This window comes from Peromyscus maniculatus, chromosome 5 (assembly GCF_049852395.1).
Source record: "Peromyscus maniculatus bairdii isolate BWxNUB_F1_BW_parent chromosome 5, HU_Pman_BW_mat_3.1, whole genome shotgun sequence".
NCBI lineage: Eukaryota > Metazoa > Chordata > Mammalia > Rodentia > Cricetidae > Peromyscus > Peromyscus maniculatus.
Genome location: NC_134856.1, coordinates 25,792,733 through 25,813,524, shown reverse-complemented (window position 1 = coordinate 25,813,524; position 20,792 = coordinate 25,792,733). Strand labels below are relative to the sequence as shown.

Here is a 20,792-nt window from a genome sequence, read left to right as displayed (position 1 = left end):
AATACAGCTTGCTGAGTTATCTCCTGCGTTTATTTACAGTGAACAACACCACATGTTTGATAACCACTCTTTAATTAGGGAAATACTTTGAAACTTTTCTCTTTGTTTCACATTTAAAACACATTTGTTTTCCATTATGAAATAGTTTGTAGAAAGCGCTGAACCAGAAATCTCACTGTGGGCCAATCGTTCCTCACCTTCACCCAGCACTGTTGGATAAAGCGTGCTTCACGGGCAATTGTACCTATTGCTTCCAGACAGTACAAGAAAAACCCCTTCCCTCGTCCCGTCCCGTCCCCCCAAGTCAACGTTTCCTGGAGGGGAGAGGACACAGTTGTAGAAAAGCTGTGAGTGAGAGAAGTTGAGGAGGACACCACCAAGCTTTCTTAAGAAGAAAAGAGCCATACGGAGAAAGAACACGGGAAAAGGAAATACTCAGGGGCTCCATATTTATCCCCCTGTTGAGAACTCTCAAGTGGCCCTTAGACTAGTCACTTTCTTTGGCAAAAAAGAGGATGGATATGAATTAAGACATGGATGAAATAGTTTCAAAGTGAGAAATCAATACGCCACCCTGGTCTTGGGGCCTTGATGGTGCCCAGGAAATGACACCGAATGAGAGTTTTTCCTGGACCCTGAGGTCTGTCTTGGCTAGCTCTCCTCTATTCCTGCCCTAGACAGGGAGATGTTGTTCCATTCATTTCTCTGATTATTATGCAGTTTTCTCATAGAAGGAAAGCTGGTGAGAGTAACACTGTCATGAAAACAAGATGAATGGTGTTTAACCAAGCTGCCCCACGTGATGGATGCAGCCACACACTTCTGTGCTTCATTCCAACCCAGGTAGGTGAGTCTGGCTAGTAAAGAACAGATCGTGACCTAGACTGCCATTAGCTGAGTATTACCAAAGTTTTCCACTTGAAGTCTTGAAGGGTACAGATACTATGGCAATAAAGTTTTCCTAGTTTGAACGACACTTAAAAGTTATAGTGACCTTACAACAACCTTAAAGTAGCCATATAGTCACTTCCAGTCACTGTAACAAAATACCTGAGAGAACCTATTTTAAAAAACTATCATTTCGGCTCACCGTTTCAGTCGTCTCAGGTTGTGCTCACTTGGCCTTTTGCTTTGCCTGGAGTCACCTGGTTCCTTGTGATGGGAAGGCATCTTAGAGGAGGCTGGTCACCCCCATGGTATCTGGAAAGCAAAGAACCACAGGAAGAGACTTCAAGGACACGGGGATAGAACTTCCTCACAAGAAGCCCCACCTCTTACGGATATCACGGCTTCCTGCTAGCACCATAGTGGAGGATTGAAGTCTTCTGTGCAGAGGCCGTGGAGAACCTATGGGGACCTATGAAAATTCCAGAGAAAGTGATGGAGAATGGAGTCATTCACTCCACACATTTACCAATGGGCACACGCCATGTTCGAGGGTCTGTGGGCAGAAGGTTGAACTATCCTTTGCCTTCAGTCTCCATAAATTTTGGCAAGTCCTTGTACCTTCGCAGTCTTAGCTTGCTTTCACATACCAGAACTTTCTGAAAATTTCATTCCACCTAAGTTTCTTGGCTCTCAATAAACTTTAAATTTAATTTTTTCTAGCATTCACTTTCCTTCTTCACTTTACTGTGCGTGTGTGTGTGTGTGTGTGTGCATGTGTGTATGCATGTGTGTGTGTGTATGTGTGTGTGTGTGTGTGTGTGTGTGTGTGTGTGTGTGTGTGTTGCCTGCATGGATGTCTGTGCACCACATGTATACCTGGTACCTTGGAAGGGCAGAAGAAGGTATTTGGGGTATATTGTAGCTGCTGACTTATTCCATTTATCTGTTTGTGGTCAATAAACACTCACCGAGCACTTCATACTTGGCGTCATATACGTTAGTATTAATGGGAGTGGTAAGAATAACTTGTTTCCTTATTCATAGTTTACTATGAAGTTGCCACTTGTGATGGCTGTTCTTGGCTGTCAACTTGACTACATCTGGAATTAACTAAAACTCAAATGGCTGGGCACACCTGGGAGAAATTAGTTCTTAATGAAATCACTTGAAATGGGAAGACCCATTTCTAATCCGGATCTTTTGAGGTGGGAAGATCCACCTTTAATCTGGACCACACGTTCTGCTGGCAGCCTGAATAAAGGATATGGAAAAAGAAATCTCCATATCTATCTATCTATCTATCTATCTATCTATCTATCTATCTATCTACCTACCTACCTACCTACCTACCTACCTACCTACCTACCTGCTTGATTTCACTCTTGATAGCAAGTCCATTCTTTCACTGGCATTAGAGTCTGCTTTTTTTCTGAAATCTGGCATATACTGAAGACCAGCTGAGACATCCAACGTCATGGACTGAACAGTTCCTGAATTCTTGGACCTTCTGTTCCTAGGCAGTCATTGTTGGCTATGCTGGACCTCAGCCTGTACTCCATTCCAATAAATCCACTTTCTACATACAGACTCATTCTGAAAGTTCTGTTCCTCTAGAGAACCACCACAGAGTGCTTTGTATGTGATGTGGTTAAAGTGACAGAATTCTTACTGGTATTTGAAACAGACCAAGTCATTTCCTTTGTGGAATTATAGACTAAAATTTTTATTGTTGAAAGTATTAAACCCTTTAAATTCACAATTTTTATTTTAGAAAATGTCTATCATTATTTTTGGAAACAAGTGATTAATTTATGTTTAGTAGCATATTATTATACAATATTTATGTGACTATAACTAGATATATAACAGAATGTATGAATGTACATTATACTCTGATTGTCTCTTTATGCTGTGCCTCCATCAATTTATATTTATATCTTTAAAGCTCCCTTGACCAAAAGCATTGATTGATAAAAATTTTTGCTCTCACATACACAGATCATAAATGCTAATATCTGTCTCGTTGAGATAACTTTTAAGTAAAACAGGCTTAGTCTTCTGTAGTCCCCATGCAAATAGCCACGGCTATGGTTCATGATCAGTTATATATGATTGAAACAGACATGTTAATATAAGAAAAATAGACCCCAGAATAACAAATATAATAACAGAAAAAGAGAAGCATTATGTGAGGACAAAGGGATCAGTTCATCAAAATAGCTTAGCAAACACAAATATATATTATCATACTTACAGAGTATCAAAATACACAAGAGAGGAACCTGACTGAATGGGGAGGAGTCAGTGATGAACCTATATAGATGGTTTGAGAATCACACTTTTTTCTAGTAGTTAATAGCACATATAAAAAGAAAAGGAAAAAAGAAGGGATATTAAAGGTGTAAAAACAGCACTAACCAACTTGACATTAGTGATCAGATAGAATATGAAATAGACACCAAGACAGACTATATTTGAGGGCATGAATTAAAAAAATAAGTCAAAAGGAAAATTTGAAAGTACATGAAGCTGAATAGAACACATTGTATCAGAATGCATAGCTGCTTCCAAAGTCAGAATCAGACATTTGCACTATTCATGCTTATTAAAGAGGAAGTGCCAAGTTAATGATCAAAGCTGCTACCGTAGGAAGCTAGAGACAGACCTCACTCAGAGCAATAGTAGGAGAAATAGGAAAAACAGAGATGTGTGGTTCAAAGATATAGAGATAATAATGACAACAAAATTAATTCAAGAGAAAATAGTGCGTTCAGAAAACAAAGATACACTAATGTAGCTAATCTAAAAGGTGTACATTATCCCTAAAATGGATACTGTAAAATCTTCAATGGAAGATGTGTTCAAATCTGCCATAGAAGAACAGCACCGCCACCACTGGAGGGATGCTAGCTAACAGAAGCAATGCCGAGCTGCCACACTGCAACTGCTAGGGTAGCTAGAATCACCAACACTGGCAAACTGAGAGCTGCTGGAGAGAGAGAGCATCGAGTCCTCACACACTGAGAGGAAGAATGCAAACTGACACAGTCATTCCAGAAGAGGATTTGACAGTTTTTACAAATAGCATGCACTTTGTAGATGGCCAAACAATCATATTTCTACATATTTACTGAAAAGAAATCTTAATATTCAGGTAAAAATCTTACCTATGCATATCCATTGCAGTTGTATTTACAAACACAGAAATGTGGAAACAATCCAGAAGTCCTGAAGTAGCTGAATAATCCATAATTGCAACATTAATGAGGATCAGGGCATCAGGGCGCAGCTCCAAGGTCGCTAATCACAGAGACAGTCTCCAAGGCACTCACACTCGCCACTCCACTTACACAGTATATTATCCAAAAGACAAAGTGCTCGACAGGAAACAGATCCCATGGTTGCTAGGGAATGAGGTGGGAGGGGGGTGTGACTTCAGAAGCATAGGTGTGGAACTTTGGGGAGGTGGAAGTGTCCTGTGTCTTGATTGTGGTAACGGTTTCACAAATTTATGCATGCAATAAAATTCATAGAACTCAACACAATTTTACATGTTAATTTTAAAATAGGTAAACAACAAATAATGAAATGAAAGATGCTAAAGAAATAACAAGAACAGAAATAGGAATTAAATGCTTGCAACATGCATTGGTCCCTAGAGGGCTATCTGTCTACAGGAAGACCTTCCCATCCTGGTGAACCTGGGAATGTGACCCGACTGATGACTTTAAAGTCCCAGCTGGATCTATATGTTAACCACTGTGAGAAGGTGTCTCACTCATTGAAATTGTGGCTGGCTGTCATGGATAGAGCATATTGCTTAGGGGAATTTTTTTTTCTAAAATGGCTCTTGGGACTAGGATGAATCATCTTGTATATTAACATGTTTACTTCTGCAAGCTGTGTGTGCTCGTGTACATGGGAGGAGCTGGTGTTGTGCATGGATGCTATGAAGTAGATGAAGTACGCTGTGCCTATAAATGTGTTGGGATACTTTCAAGAAGAAAAGACCTATACTACAAAGGCTGACACCCACACATCCTGCTGGAAGAAACTTCTGGACCTTCTTCATGCACCTCCTTCCAATGGGTCTACATTGCCCTGCCCCAATTATGGACACACAAAATTTACTTCTGGGAAGTCTACATCATTTGGAGTATGAGACAGAGAGGTGTGGGTCTCCCAAACCACTGTTTTTGTGGAGAGATGAAGAAGGTAGTAACATCATTCTAAAAGGGAACACACACACATGCACACACGCACGCACACATGCACACGCTGGAGTCACATGTGCACTTCCCTCTGGGAAGGACCTACTGAGACCTTCAACTGTAGAGCTTTCACAGCCCCTTAGTCTCCCTTCATGAACTCCAGTCCTTCCCTGCCGTCTAGGACCCTCCGCTCTCCTGGTTTTGTGAGCGAAGGGAGCAAGGACAGGAGAGTAGACGGTAAGAGCAGGGAGCACAGTGGAGCGCAGTGGGGCACGGTGGAGCGCAGTGCTGCAGAGGGAGCGTTGAACTGAGGATGGAGATGGGGTCCATGATGCACGCGGTTCACAGTCATGGGTCAGTGCACTGCAGACAGCTGGGCGGTGGCTCCTCCGGTTCAGGTGTGACACAGCTGCTAACATAGAGACAGCACCATTCCCAAAGGGGTGGTTTGCAAGTTGGGGAATTGGTTGATTAACTGGCTTTTTATTTATTGTACCGCTTGTCACCAAGCCCAGGGCTTTGCACAGGCCATGCTAAACAAGCTGTTCCCGCTGATCCTCAGCCTACAAGGACTTAGATTCTCACGATTTGTTTTTTGGAAGTTTTTTGTTTGGTTGATTTTTTGCTTTTTTGTTTTTGTTTTTTGGGGGTGTGTGTATGTGTTTGTGCACACACGCGCCTCTGTGAGAGTATGTGCACAGAGATCATTGCCCACTGGAGGGAGATATAGTGGTTGTGAGCTGAACTCAAATCCTCTGTACTTGCTCTAGAACTGTTGAACCCTCCATCTGGTCCTACACTCTACTTGAGACATGTTGAGTCAGCATGCCTAGAGATGGAACTCAGAAGTCTACATGTTACAGTGCAGAAACCCAGCAGTTCTCACACAACCTAAATTTGAGGTTTTAGCCTCACAATGTCTCTTCAGTTGATGGATAAACTAACCATCTGGCATCCTTCTCCTTGCCTTCCTCCTCCTCTTCCCCCTGCCTTCTCCCCTCCCATTCATCCTCTTTATTCTTCTTTTCTTCCTCCTTTCTCGTTCTCTTCTTCTCCCTCCCCCTTTTTCTTATTCTTCTGATTTGCCTCCTCCCCCTCATCATCATCATTATCATCATCACCATCAATATCTTCTTCTGCCAGAGAAATGAGAGGTGGGAGTTTTCTACAACTGGGTAATTTAGTTATGAGTCAAAGATTTGTAAAGGAACTATGAAATGTGGTATTTCCCAGGCACTCCCTCTGTCCTAATTAGGGATGAGAAATTACAGGATTGCATGCCTCAGAGAGAACAGCCTCTCTGTAATCAGAGATGCTGCCTCCAGTGCTGCCACCATGGAAGAGCTGTCTGTGCCCCTAGACACAGAGCAACTTCTCCCAGTGAAGAAGGTCCACACTCCTACAAGAATCTAGTAAAGGAGCCTGTGAACAGGAAGAGCAGAAATGATTCCATTTACAGGTATTTTGATGTGGATCATTTCATAAATTAAGTTTCATGCTTAGTGATGTGTATATGTTTCCTAATATGAAATGTCTCCCTATTATTTTGGATTAGGTGGAATTGGTAATGAGGCTTTTTTCTTAACACTCTAAAATATTCTATTCTGAGTGACTCAGGTTATAAACTCTGATAATATTCATGGCAGTTTTACTACATTTTATTTGATGCTTTACACTTTTTAAAGGTTAAAATTATTCTGGGTCCTGACAGGAAAAAGCAACAAAAAGATGTAGCAATGGGCCGGGCGGTGGTGGCGCACGCCCTTAACCCCAGCACTCAGGAGGCAGAGCCAGGCTGATCTCTGTGAGTTCCAGGCCAGCCTGGTCTACAGAGCGAGATCCAGGAGAGGCTCCAAAACTACATGGAGAAACCCTGTCTCGAAAACAAACAAACAAACAAAAATGTACCAGTTGAACACAGAAGAGGGGAGGGTGGTGGTATTCTAACTGTAAAGCATCAGGTTCAAATTCATTATTCTGTGCTCCATTTACTATTAAAAACATACAGGAATCCCTGCATTCAGCTGCCTCATTAGTCCAGGGCAGTAGAGGAAGTTTATCCATATCTCTTCAGAAAGTTTTTTGCTTGAAAACAGTATCTTTACTTGGCCTGGAGAGATGGCTCAGTGGTTAGATGCTCTGACTGCTCTTGCAAAGGGACCAGAGTTCAGTTCCCACCACTCACATTAGCTCACAACTACCTGTAACTCCAGCTCCTGGGGATCTGAAGTGTCTGGGCAAACTCACTCACATTCACAAGTCCTGCAATATATGCACAATTGAAATTAAGAATGACATCTTTAAAAATATCCTTTACATATTTGAAAACTGTTGTCATAGAGAATGTTAGAGATTTTAATATGTAACATCACAGCCTTGTGATTACAACTGATATATGTATTAATTCTCTTTTATATATTCCATGAAATACTCAGTCAATAAAAGATATTCTTAACAATTTTAAGATGTATGCATATTGAGTGCCAGGTATTTCACATAAATTGACCTTTTATGACAACATCCTACTATTCTACTTACCTTCATTTCACACATAGAAATATTGGAATTAACAGCTCATACAAACCCATATAACTAGTAAGTAAAGCTACTTTACTGGAGGTCATGACCCCAAAGCCTTTAGAATTTCCAGGATGCTCTTGGGTCCTCTGCTACAGAGAGAATGATGCTGACGCAAATAAGCCACCCTCTGCTGCTGCTTAGATGACTCAGTTTAAAAGAAATTTCAAGTATCTTAAATAGTTAATTCTTCATAGACTCTGGTTGTTGAATGAACAATGGAAAATCACTATATTTTCATACTATTGATTAAAAACAAAGAATAGTCATGAACAAGCTCTTCCCATTCTTTGCTAAGTTTCCTTTTTTAAACAATAATAAGAAAAAAAAACAATGTAAAGAGAATTTCTTTACGTAAAATTTTAATTTTGATTACATTTATTCTCTTTCGCTCTGTGTGTCTCTGCCCCAGCTTCCGTGTGTGTGTGTGTGTGTGTGTGTGTGTGTGTGTGTGTGTGTGTGTTTGTGTGTGTGTGTTTGCATAAGGGTTGGTTAGAGGGCAACTTGCAGGAGTTGGCTCTTTCCGCCAGCGTGGGTCCTGGGGATCAAACTCCTCCTTGTTGGGTTTGGGCGGCCTTCACCCACCACGCCATTTCTCTAATTCCATTTCTTCACATTTTAATTGGTTTTATTGCTCCTCACTTCTTTACAGTCAATGGTTTATCAGGTTTATAAGATTTATTTTCAGTAATTTTACTCCTTTCCACATGGAACATCAATTCCTTAATGAGAAATTATGTGCCCTGTGGAGATACGCAATACTAGAAAGACCTGCCCCACAGAAATAGATTACACAAGACCAGAAAGACAATGGTCAAGGACAAGGTCACTCGAAGCTGACACAACACCAAGATGTTGAACAAGTTCAAACTAGTGGTCAGACAGCCTGGAGTTCCCGGTCCAGCCATTTAACATTTCCTTTACACTGAGAAGACCCAATGATCCCAAATGTGCCTCAATGGATCCATGTGTGTCACAGTCATTGTGTGGTTTGTGTGTGTGTGTGTATATAATGGACTCCAGTGCTCATTTCTACGGCTCTGGAGACCACTTCTCTTTCACTGTCTTTGCTGATGTCTCCTTCGGCCATCCAGGAAATCCGCCCCTTGTTTACCCCTTGTTTATACTGCTATGCCTTGAGAAAACACAAAGACACAACATTCTTTTCCTAAAACAATTTCATATTTTTCAGCCTCTTATTATGACTTTCAAAAATTTATCTTTGCAAAGATTTTTTAAAGTTCTGTCACTTCAAAGGAGTGGTCATTTAGCCCATTAGAATTTCTTTATGAAAGTGTAATTAGAAGAAGCAAAGTCACATTGCACAGTCTCATTTAATTTGGAGATAGTTTTGTAATAGTCGATCACTCTACATTTTATTCAGGAGAAAAACTGCAGCAGAATTCCAGTGGAAGAAAAGGAAAGGAAAGAACATGACTTTTTTTATTAATTAGATATTCATTAGAGCATCCGTTAGCCAAGAAGGCGCCCTAGGCTTCTATAACATAGACATCTCTTTTTCAAAAATTCCTTGAAGAACTATTTCCTGTTATCTCCTTGGTCCGCTTCTCATTTTCATCTATCAACAAGATGAATAAACAACCACATTTGGCATGTTTCTGTGAGTTTGTACATTTATATCTTAAAAAACTTTTTCTTTGTTTACTTTTGTAGTTGTCCCCTTAATATGTTTTTTTAACACTGATAAAAGGACTCTCTTTTCTTGAACTTAAAAACTTCAGCTTAAAATTTTGTCTATATATGGTATTCTCTTCATCCATGAATTATGTAATTATGGATTACATTTTAAAAAAAGAACAATGCATCTGATTCTTCAAGTAACAGAAATCAGTCAAGCTACCCAGCTCACTTCAAGAGACTTTATTACCTTTAATCATTGGGCTGCATCCTTCTTTTAATCTCATTAGATAAATGTTACAATAGGGCTTCTAAACAAGAAGTCACAGAGGGCAAGTCAGTTAAAGCAAATATGACATGGTAAGACAGAATTGCATTGGCAATCCATAAGAATTCTAATTTCACACACACACACACACACACACACACACACACATACACACACACATACACACACACACACACACACACACACACACACACACACACACACACAAAATGCAGTCAGTTGTGGGAGTTTATATAATATAAATCCTGCCAGGTTTGTTCTTTTCAAGATGGATAATGTGTTAGCAATGTAACAGAGGGAATCTGCACCACGTAAACCAAGAATTCAGAATGCAAACTTTTGGACCCACGGGATAGGTTTGTTTTATCTGAGCTTGGAAGAAAGGACCAAGGAAAACAAACCAATTTGCATCCAATCCAAATTATCAACTGGAGAGATTCTTCAACAGAATACTAGAAACAGATGTGGATGGCTTTGCTCTGTGACTGGAAGCCAGTACATGATTCCTTGCCATTTTATCCCTTTATGATAAAACCACAAGTTCCTATCCCCACCAGGAGAGAGGAAAACCCAGAGAAATGTGATAACACTTGGCCCCAAGTCCTTCTTCTCTGGAGATACTGCATGAGTTACCCAGCTCTTGACCATATGTTCTGTGCTAACAGTGTTTTCAGGATGTCGTCTCGTTAGGAAATGCTTCATCTCACTGTGGAAGGAGCTGGCTCTCTGAGTTTTGAAGAACATATGCAGTAGACCCCTTCAGCTTTTAGAAGAAAATGGGCTCTCATCAAGTAATGGTTTTATGCATAAAAAGCAGTTGAGTTTTCAGGTGGGAATGACCTCCTACATACTGTATTTTCTAGATACTAACATGTTAAGTTTTGTATCTTAGAAACATGAGTTCAAATTTTGCTCATTGAAAGCAATAAGCAGCAGTGTTTGGCTTGATCTCAAATTATGCTCTGGTTTTCTGCATCTTACCCCACACAAAACTCAATGCCATTAACACAACTGGAAACATCTGCTACACATATAACTTAGATTTGAGTAGAAAAGACAACCGAACACTCTCAGTCCCTCAGTAGTAGAAAACCAAAACGTTTCACTGCTGTTCAAATACAGGCAGGAAACTGTTGGAGATTCACAGGAATGGTGGTGATCTAGCCAGCAGGTTCTAGGATTCTCCATAAAGAGCTGCTTTTTTTTTAAAACAGCTATTTGCCTACTTGGGTGGGCCCCTCTCTGAAGATAAATTCATGGAGATACAACTGCTCCAAAAAGCACATAGGTTGAAGGTTTCAAATTGGTGCAAAATGTCCCAGATCCTTATGAACTTAAATACAACCACAGACATTCTGGAATGTGGGAGAGGGCTGGGTTTAAAAACACTAAATGGTGGAATGGCCACAGCTTAAAACTACATAGAATCACTTTCGATGAATTTCTTGGCTTGCTTTCAGCAGAGACAGGGAGAGGAGGAGTGAGGGAGGGAGGGAGAGATTAAGTCTTTGTGTAATGTTTCTATGGGATATTAAACTTAGCGTCACTTATCGAGTGCACTCATTTAAGTGTGGCCATCAGCTCACCATCATTAGTGCACACGTTAGTCAGGCTTTTATTACTATTATAAAAAAATGAGGTGATGAACTGATAGAAAGAGGGGGTTTACCTTGGCTCCTGGTTTCAAAGCTTTCAATCCACAACTGATTGCTTTGGGTCAGTGGTGGCACATCGTGGCGAGAGAATGTGGCAGAGAAAGCCGCTGATCCCAAAGAGGAAATCCAAAAGAGTGGAAAAGAGCAGAATGCCACAATTCCCCCCAAGTGACCTAAGATTTCCCATAGGCCTACCTCTTAAAGTTTCAACACACTGGGGCCAGACCTTCAACACCCAGGCCCTTGAAGGAATATTCAGAATCCAAATGATGATCTAGATGCTTCTTGTAATTATACCAGTCTATGGACTTGTAACAAACAGTCCAATTTCTATGGTGAAGAACATTGGAAAAGTAAAACAGCGCCTTCTGGGGCTGCTCTGGAGAAACTAGATTATACAGGACTGGGGAGAGGTGCATGTGCATGGAAGCTCATTAGGGCCGAAGAAGGAGGAGGAGAAAACGAGAGTCCAACCTTTCCAAACCATTTTACCCCAATGATGGTACCAACAAGTATCTTCAATAAGATGGCACAAAGATCAGTTCAGTGTCTGAAGGAAATAAACAGACTTGAAGAAGGGAAAGAGAGAACAGAGGAAAGATGGCTTCCAACTCTGCTCGCATGTCAGGTTCCCCTGCTGAGGTCAAATACTGAGACCAGCTGCCACAGCTCCAGTTGGGAAATGCAAAACCATACTGTATCACCTTCTGCCACGGTTTGAACCAGAGATGAATGGAGACATAGAGAAGCTGAGATCACTTCATCCATCAAGGGCTTCACATCAGATTCTCACTGTTCCACAGTGCACCCAAAGATACCTAAAATTGCCGCTGAAGCTAAGGATCCAGAAGGAAGGAGCAAAGAGATTCAAACTGAATATGAGGCATGTAGTTCCTGCAGTCCCGGCAAAGCTCTGCAAATCCCAAGTGATGTTAGAATTAAAGACAATGCTATTCAGCTAGTTAGAGGGAGGATGTCCATGTCTATGGGTGAGTGTGCACGTGTGCATATATGTGGATGGGTGTCCATGTTCCTGTGTGTGTCAGTGTGTATGCACATCCATCTGCAGGCCAGAGGATAACTTTGGCTGGCATCCTTCCCCAGCAACTGTCCACTTTGCTTTTTGAGATGAGGTCTCTCACTAGGACAGGTACTTGCTCATTCTTTCACACTGGCCAGCCCATGGGGCCCCTTTCACCTGTCTCTCCCCACACCACAACTGTCTCTCCTCCCCCTCCACACCTGTCTCTCCTCCCCCTCCACACCTGTCTCTCCCCCTCCACACCTGTCTCTCCCCCTCCACACCTGTCTCTCCCCCTCCACACCTGTCTCTCCCCCCACACACCTGTCTCTCCCCCTCCACACCTGTCTCTCCCCACACACACTTGTCTCTCTCCCCTTCCACACCTGTCTCTCCCCACACCACACCTGTCTCTCCCCCACACCTGTCTCTCCCCCACACCTGTCTCTCCCCCCCACACCTGTCTCTCCCCCCCACACCTGTCTCTCCCCCACACCTGTCTCTCCCCCACACCTGTCTCTCCCCCACACCTGTCTCCCCCACACCTGTCTCCCCCACACCTGTCTCTCCCCCACACCTGTCTCCCCCTCCACACCTGTCTCCCCCACCACACCTGTCTCTTTTCGTAGGTCCTGCAGATCAGACTCAGGCCCTCACGCTTACGGAGCAAGCACTCTGCCAGCTGAACTACGCCCCCCCCCCCCAGTCTTTTCCCATCTCAGCTGTGCACTTTCCACTCAGAGCTGGAAAACAGACGAGATGTCGCCAGCTCCAGAGGCTGAAGAGTCTACCAGTTCTCGATTTGAGACTATTGCTGCCACACCCATCATGCTTTGCGAGCTGATGCATATGAGGGTTTAATCCGACAGCAGCCTGGCTAAGACCCAGCTAGCGCACAGTGGATGCCAAAGGTACTGCTTTTTAAAGATTCGAGTAAATGGTGTGTCCAGAGCCCTAAATATCTACTCATTTTTATGTCTTTCCTGTACATCTTTAGTATGCCTGATTTCCCTAACATTAGGAAGATGAAGAAAACTAAAGTTTTAAAAAGAAAAGGAGAGTAAACACTGAGCAGCAGAGTAACCATTTCATTAAGAAACGTTTCCTCCAAAAATAATCTGTCCTGGGCATGGTGCCTCATGCCTGTAATCCCATCACTTGGAAGGCTTGAGCTAAGATCAGGAGTTCAAGGTCAGCCTGGGCTATGTGAGATTCTGTTTCAAAAAATAACTTACTTATTATGAATTTGTCAAATGCTCTTGACTTAAGTTGACCTTGTGATAGAGATAGGCAGTTTGTAGGAAGGACAAACTGAAATAACAGTCCATTCTTTTGTTGTTGTTTGTTTTGCTTTGTTTTGTTTTGTTTTGCTCTGTTTTGTTTTATTTTGTTCAAGACAGGGTTTCTCTGTGTTGTTTTGGTGCCTGTCCTGGAACTCTGTAGACCAAGCTGATCTTGAACTCACAGAGATCCATCTGGCTCTGCCTCCCAAGTGCTGGGATTAAAAGTGTGTGCCACCACTGCCCGGCCAACAGTCCATTCTTGAATACATTGCAAACCCCAATACTTACTAGGATGACATGTCTCCTGTAGTTTCAATAAATCTCCAAAAAGGTGAACATGGAAAACCTCATCCCTGGCATGTCAGTGTTGGATGGTCAGGTCTAATGAGAGATGAGCAGGCTATGAATGCCTCACTGGGCATGGCCTGAGCACATATGAGACCTCAAAGCCTGCCTCCACAGTGACATACTTGCTCCAATAAGATGACACCTACTCCAACAAGGCCACATTCCCTAGTAGTGCCACACCCTTGGGGGTCATTTTCTGTCAAACCACCACACCCTTCCTCTGCCCATCCTCTCCTCCCCTTCACCTCTTCCCATGTGATGAATTCTACATGAGAGAGCCTGTTCTTTGGTAGACAAGTGTGTACACACATGCAGCAGAAAGCAAAGTTAAGAATACTTAAATCGCATGTCTCTGGAACTGGACAGGATGTAGGATGCTAAGTACACAGACGCTCTACACATTTTCACTGCAGGAAAAAAATCTTTGGCATCCCACTAAGTTGAAGCCAAGTAGATAAACATCATGAGACCCTGAAAGAGCTCAGGCTCCCTTGTCCCTAATATCTTACTTTTAGAGAGCAATAAATATTTCACTTAGGAAACAGGAAAATAAGTTATTGTAGACTTTTTAATATTAGAGTTGGCAAGGAAAAATACTAATCTTTTCACTCCATAATGTTTCTTTGCCTTCAATTTCTTTATCCATATATAAATATGTAAACAATTCCTTGATCAACCTCATAGATATGAGAGCCAAATAAAATAATGATATGTTATCAATATAAATGTATACAAATATTTAATTTAAGATACACTTGCTAATTGGCATTGTGGAAACTAATGAGCTGTATGTACTTGTGTTCAGTAGGCAAGAAAAGGTTGAGTTCTGTAGGAAAGAAGAGTGTGTATTGCAGACAAGAAGAAGGATGTGGGCTATAGGCAAGGAAGAGTGTTGCTGTAAGCAAAGAGAAGGATTTGTACTGTAGGCAAGGAGAAGGGCGCATAATGTAGACAAGGAGAAAGGCGTGAGCTGTGGGCAAAGAGAAGGGTGTGTACTCTATCAAGGAAAAGGGTTTGTGCTTTGAAGAAGGAGAAGGTGCATTCTTTGTTCAAGTAGATGGGTTTGCATCATAAACAAGAAGTGTATATGATGTAGGCAAAACGTAGGGTGTGTTTTGTAGACAAGGAGAAGGTTGTGTCCTGTAGGCAAGGTAGAGTGTTTGCAGTTTACTGCAGGCAAGGAGAAAGTGTGTGCACTAGTCAACCAGAAGTGTGTGTGTGCTGTGGGCAAAGAAAGGGGATGTGTATTTTAGGCAAAGAGAAGGATGTGTGCAATAGGCAAGTTCCAGTCTAGATGATGCTTCTAGGACATCCATATCTGCCAGTAGTATGACTGATGCTGGAATTCTTAGTGAGGGGAGCGGTTTTAGTTCAACTTCAATCTCAAAAACCTCAAGGAAGCTATGCAGTCTGGGAATGTTTGTGAGGTATCTACAGCCATAGCTAGAGGCATAGTCTTCCACTGAACTTGAATGTGAAAACCAAGACAGAGAAATGAGAAAACGTTTAGTGAAGGATAGTGAAGGATGGGCTCCACCTCAGGAATCTTAAAAATTGAAAAGCAGTGGAATCTCCGATCTGCTAAGTGAAGCCAATCCATGAAGAGCAGCAAATCCAGCCTCAAACGTTTGGACTTGCCTTGAAAAGCAGCAAGGAACTATGACAATTCTCGTGTTGGAGGGGGAAGAGTGGTATGTGGAACGCCATGTTTAGGGTATTATTATACGAGATGTGGGGTTGTAAAATACCAGCTTAAGTTAGGAATCTGTGGAGCCATGTTCAGGTTTCATTTTTAGGAAAGGGGATGAGAAAGTGTAGCCAGAAACCTTACATAGGAGAGGATCTAAGCATCAAATGATCCAGAAAGCAGAGAAGAGGGTTTCAAAAGGAGCTTAGAATGTGCTTAAATCTCCTTCCAAAAGGTCAGGGGCCATGGTTTTTGGGGATACAAACTCCATTTCCAAGGTAAAGGCTCTTGCCTTCAAGTCTGATGACCTTAGTGTAATCCCCAGGGCCCACACTGTAGGAGAGGCCACCCCAGGAAGTTATCCTCTGGCCCTGTGGACATCATTTTTAATTAAAAACCTCTAGTCATCATCTAACAAGCTGTTGATATTGGAATTCTTCGGTGTGTCTTTGACTAAGTGCATTTTCTAGAATACTATTTATTTATTCTGATGAAATTTTAGAGGTATTTTATTATCTTTTCTTACTAGAGGAGTATTGAGGAAGCAGTGAGTGAAGGGGAGACTGAAGGGCGATTTTCCTGAATCATTTCACTGAACTGAATCATTTTTTTCTTTCAGTTGAGAATTAGCAGCCAGACTGGAATGAAGAATGCCATGGTTCCTGTCCTAGAGCTGCCGACGAGCTGAAGAGTCATCGGCTTCCCCTCTTGGGTTCCCTGTCTTGAAAATGGTGAGATTAAATGAGTTTTTTCCTACGATTTCTCCTTATACTGTGGGGTTGCGTGGGAGATTTGGAGGGAGATTTCAGCTTGGCTCTTCTTCATCTGCCACTTCCCAGCTTTGTGGAGTAGCTGCGAAGTTTTGAGTCTCTGGTCTAGGCAGTTGCAGATAAATGTCTTTGGAGGAAAATGAATCTGTTTATAAGATTCTTGGGAACAGGCTTTGATTTTTCACTTTGGAATGAGACTGTTTTTCAAGCATTGGCTTCCACATCAGTCAGGAAATTGAAAACTGTGGAATTGACTGTACCGAATCGACTCAGTTTGAAATCCAACTTGAATCTATAGCAGCGAGAGCTGACAGAGGAGAATGATATTGAGATGCAGTGAAGCTTGCAAGTTCTCAATTCTACAAAATATATATGTCCAGAGTCCGTGTTTCCATGAATTCTGCTCAGAAAGTACTTTTCCATAAAAGAAACATGTGTAAGTGTGAGTCAAAAGCCTAGACAAGTGCACACAACAGGCAGAAACTGAACATACTCTGTGTTTATGAGAGAGAGAGAGACTGCTAGGATATCACACACAGACTGAACTGCTGGACAGAGAGGGTCTCAAGAGATGGCTCACCCATTAAGAGCACTTGCTGCTCTTACAGAAGACCTGAGTTTTCTTCCCAGAACCCATACATATCAGGAGGCTCACAATCACATGTAACTCTAGTTCCAGGGGATCTGATACCTCTGGCCTCCACAGACTCCTACACACACACACACACACACACACACACACACACACACACACAAATTTAAAAACAATAAAATAAATATTTAAGAAAAGAAAATGAATGTGGTCAAAATGTCTTTTTCTATTCCAAGAAATATGATGATTGTTTTCATATTAAAGTTATATCATATTTTGGGGTCAGATACCTAATCAATATCTTATATTATTTCTATAGTGAGTTTTATATATCCCTCACATTCAGATTCTTGGGAACATATTAATTTTTTTGGATCCTGGAAAATTATTAGAAGGTTGTGATGTAACCTACAATTTTGAGATTATTATTGATATCAAGCTGAATTGAAATGTTTGCTCTGTTGCTGTTTAGTACTTTCTTGTGGATACTGTTTAAAGAGATTTGACACTAAGTGCTTAACCGGGAGCTATAATTTGTAGGCACTGAAAGGCAAATACTGAACAAATTTACCACATTGTTCTCATGGGGTTGGATGCTGTTCTAAGCTGTATTGTTTAAGTTGATACGAGTGATTTAATCAAATTTCAGAAGAGCTGTGACATTTTTGGGAGACATGGGGTCAGATAGCCATGACACAGTGTTTCCTCCAACTCTGCACACTCGGGTCACAGCTGTGGAGGTTCTGAAACCCTGGCTGTCCATCTTCATGTTAACAGGGTATGTCCAGATGCTCCAGAAGCCTGCCTCAGCTTCAGACACCTTATGCATCAACACCCACTTCCTCACACCGTTATCATCACATGCTCATTTCAAAGAAGGTTGGGAGTACCAGGCTAGTCCACAGCTGAAAATCACAAGAAGCAACCTGAGAATTCCATATTTGGAAGCTAACTATAAACTGTCAATTGAATGGACATTCCATCTCTTTCCAAACTCCTAGAAGTCCTATCTGTTGACATCGAGTATGTGCATTGAGGTTAATACCAGGTACCTACACACACCCAATGGCATATGGGGGGGGGGACGTCTGTTTCATCCCTCTACATGACAGAGACAATGAACCTGAATCCCAAATGCTCTTGGAAAATCCACACAAACATTAAATTAAGCAAAACTTAACAAAATCTAGCCTATGATGCCATGTGAAACAGAAGCCATTGAGGAGAGTATCTGTGGAAAGAGCTGAGGTTTTTCCCTTCAAACACTTGCCTCTAGTACACACTTGCTTCTGGAGAGTTGTGGTCCAAAATCCACCAGGCTTGCTCCCTGTGAGGCAGGCATGCCTCATCAGCTCGAAACTGGAGCTCTGATAGGGACTTGTCAGTGTAGCAATTGGGAGGGTGGATCTGTGCAAAGTGGTATCTTGAGAATTTAGAACACTTCTTAATAATGGTTGCATTACAAGGGCTCATTTCCCATGTCTTGCATCAGGAAGATTTATGAAGCTGTGTGGTCATGCCTGTAACTGGTGTTTTCAATGAAGAATAATCTAATTTCCCAGGGAAAATCACACTGATGTGACCTAGAGACATTCATGTTTTGTCACAACAGCATTTAATTTGAGCTGAAATTAGCCAGAATTACACCATGTTCCTGGCAAACTCTATGCTCCAAAAATATCACCATAGTAACATGTGTATTCTATCAACAACCCTCCTTTCATATTTTTTGAACTTCTCATTCTATCAGTGGTCCTGAAATGGATGAAAAAATCATTTTGGAGCACCAACATGTTGCTATGAGCAGAGATCCTCAAGCTTCCTAATGTGTGACCCTTTAACACAGTTCCCCATGGTGTGCTGACCCCCACCCATCAAATTATTTTGTTGCTACTTCATAACTGTAGTTTTACTACTGTTATGAATCCTAATGCAAATATCTGATATATAGGACATGTGATCTGCAACTCCCAGAGGGGTCAAGACCCACAGATTGAGAAGCTGTGCTATGAAGTATTTGTAACTCAATGCAAATGACATATAGGGTTGGTTTTTCTTTTTTAATATTTTCATTTACTCAAGAAACTGGCTCATGAGGCCAGACCAGCCTCACAGGTTCCATGAGAGCTTCAAGGGAGGTTTTGTATGGCTAAGTGCTGGAATTCATTTTCCTTTTTCTATGACTTTCATCACCTTCTAAGAAAGTATAAGTTAATTCCAAGGAGTTAGGTCTCAACTGACCACTGACAGGTAAATTTTCAAAGCTCGTTTCTTTAAGCTAAAAGTGAAGGAAGCCCTGAATGCCCACGTTCTCCCAGAGGCTCCAGTTCCTGCTGCAGCAGTGGAAGCAGAAATTGCTTTTGATTGTTCATTTGAAACTGCAGAGCTGTTCCTTCCATGTTTAAAGCAATCAGTTTTCTCCCTTCATCAGACACGTTGGTTAAAAGTTCATAGAAGTAGCACAGTGTGCAGAAAAGGATTTGAAAATGGTCATTAAATTTGTTAAAACACCCCAGGTTGGTTACAGGACAAAAAAGAAGAGCGAAAAGACAGAAGGAGGCATTAATATATTTAACTGTCATTGATTTGTAGACGTTGGGTACTGGACAACTGAGTTTTGAAGAAAATAAAAATCATTCCTTGGCTTTCCTGGAAAGAGAGCCAAAGTTACACAGTGCTGAATACAAGTATACATGTACCAAGGGTAGTGATAACAGGAGAGGAGAAATAGTTTTTAAACCTGCAGCTTTGGGGCTAGGGAGAGGCCTGTATCAGTCAAGTACTTGCTTGTTGCATAGGGACCTGAGCTCCACCTGCAGAAGCCACATAAAAAAGCTAGGCATGGTGACGTGATGTATGCCTGTAACCCCATCACTGGGACTGGAGACAGGAGGATCATGGGGCTCACTGGCCAGCCAGCTTAGCCTACGTGGCAAGATCCTAGCCAGTGAGAGACACTGTCTCAAGAAATCAAGGTGGACAGCTCCTAGGGAAGGCTACCCAAGGTTGCTCTTTGGCCTTCAGTACATGCCGACACATGTGCACCAACACACTCGCACACACACATACTCAACCTAAAGCTTGGCTAAGTATTAAAAACCATTCATCTGAACACATGACCTCCTCCAGAATGAGCATGTGCAAATGCTTGGTTCCCTCTGTCTAGTAAGCGTCAGCTTGATGCCATTAGGAAGAAGAAAGCTTGTTTTGTATCAAACAATCACATTTGATTAATCGTGTTCAGAGCAGATGAGCAATGAGCTTTTCAGAGACGGAGCTCTATCTTTATGTTGTTGTCACTGTCAGTGGATTAATGACCTGGAAAGCAAAGCAATACATGCAAAGTCGTTTATTCTTCACTTTGACTTGAACTCCTGAACTGTATTGCAACTCCACGCTGGCATTTTTCACTTGTAACAACATGCTTCATGTGCTCTGTTGGCCTCGTTTGAAATAATTTTTTGTTTGTTGCTCTGTTTGTTATCTTTCTGCTTATTTGTATCTCATCCCACTAAGTTTATAGCAATGTGGACAGTGACCCATATTTTATTTCCCTTAGTAGATTCCTCTTCATTCTTTGCTCAGCAGTCATCCAGAACTTGTGGGAAACTTTGATATAGAGACAGTATTATTTTTTTATTTAAAACTATAATAATAGAAAGACTTCCTTCGGTGTAGCCTTCATTTATTCACTAACTGTCTAATTAACAGATATGTTGTGGTATTGTGTGGCTATCCGTGCAGCATGAATACTAGTCTTAATAACAACCCAGAGTCAGATATAGGGGTAAATGCTGAAAGATCAGAAGCAGAACAGCCAGCCACTAGATCTC

The 20,792-nt window shown here is 41.7% G+C and overlaps 2 long non-coding RNA genes across 2 annotated transcripts in view; one reads left to right on the top strand and one right to left on the bottom strand.

Annotated features, from left to right (window-relative positions):
• The window catches only part of LOC121829720 (uncharacterized), a 38,652-nt gene extending 34,449 nt beyond the window's left edge, over window positions 1-4,203 (bottom strand). The window contains exons 1-2 of the long non-coding RNA XR_006072785.1: window positions 4,056-4,203; window positions 1,091-1,200 (exon numbers count right to left, since the gene is read on the bottom strand). This is a non-coding gene — a long non-coding RNA (uncharacterized LOC121829720). The remainder of the gene's footprint in view (window positions 1-1,090; window positions 1,201-4,055) is intronic.
• Window positions 4,204-6,383: 2,180 nt separating this feature from the next.
• Window positions 6,384-20,792, top strand: part of LOC121829719 (uncharacterized) — a 40,740-nt gene continuing 26,331 nt past the window's right edge. The window contains exons 1-2 of the long non-coding RNA XR_006072783.2: window positions 6,384-6,558; window positions 16,217-16,328. This is a non-coding gene — a long non-coding RNA (uncharacterized LOC121829719). The remainder of the gene's footprint in view (window positions 6,559-16,216; window positions 16,329-20,792) is intronic.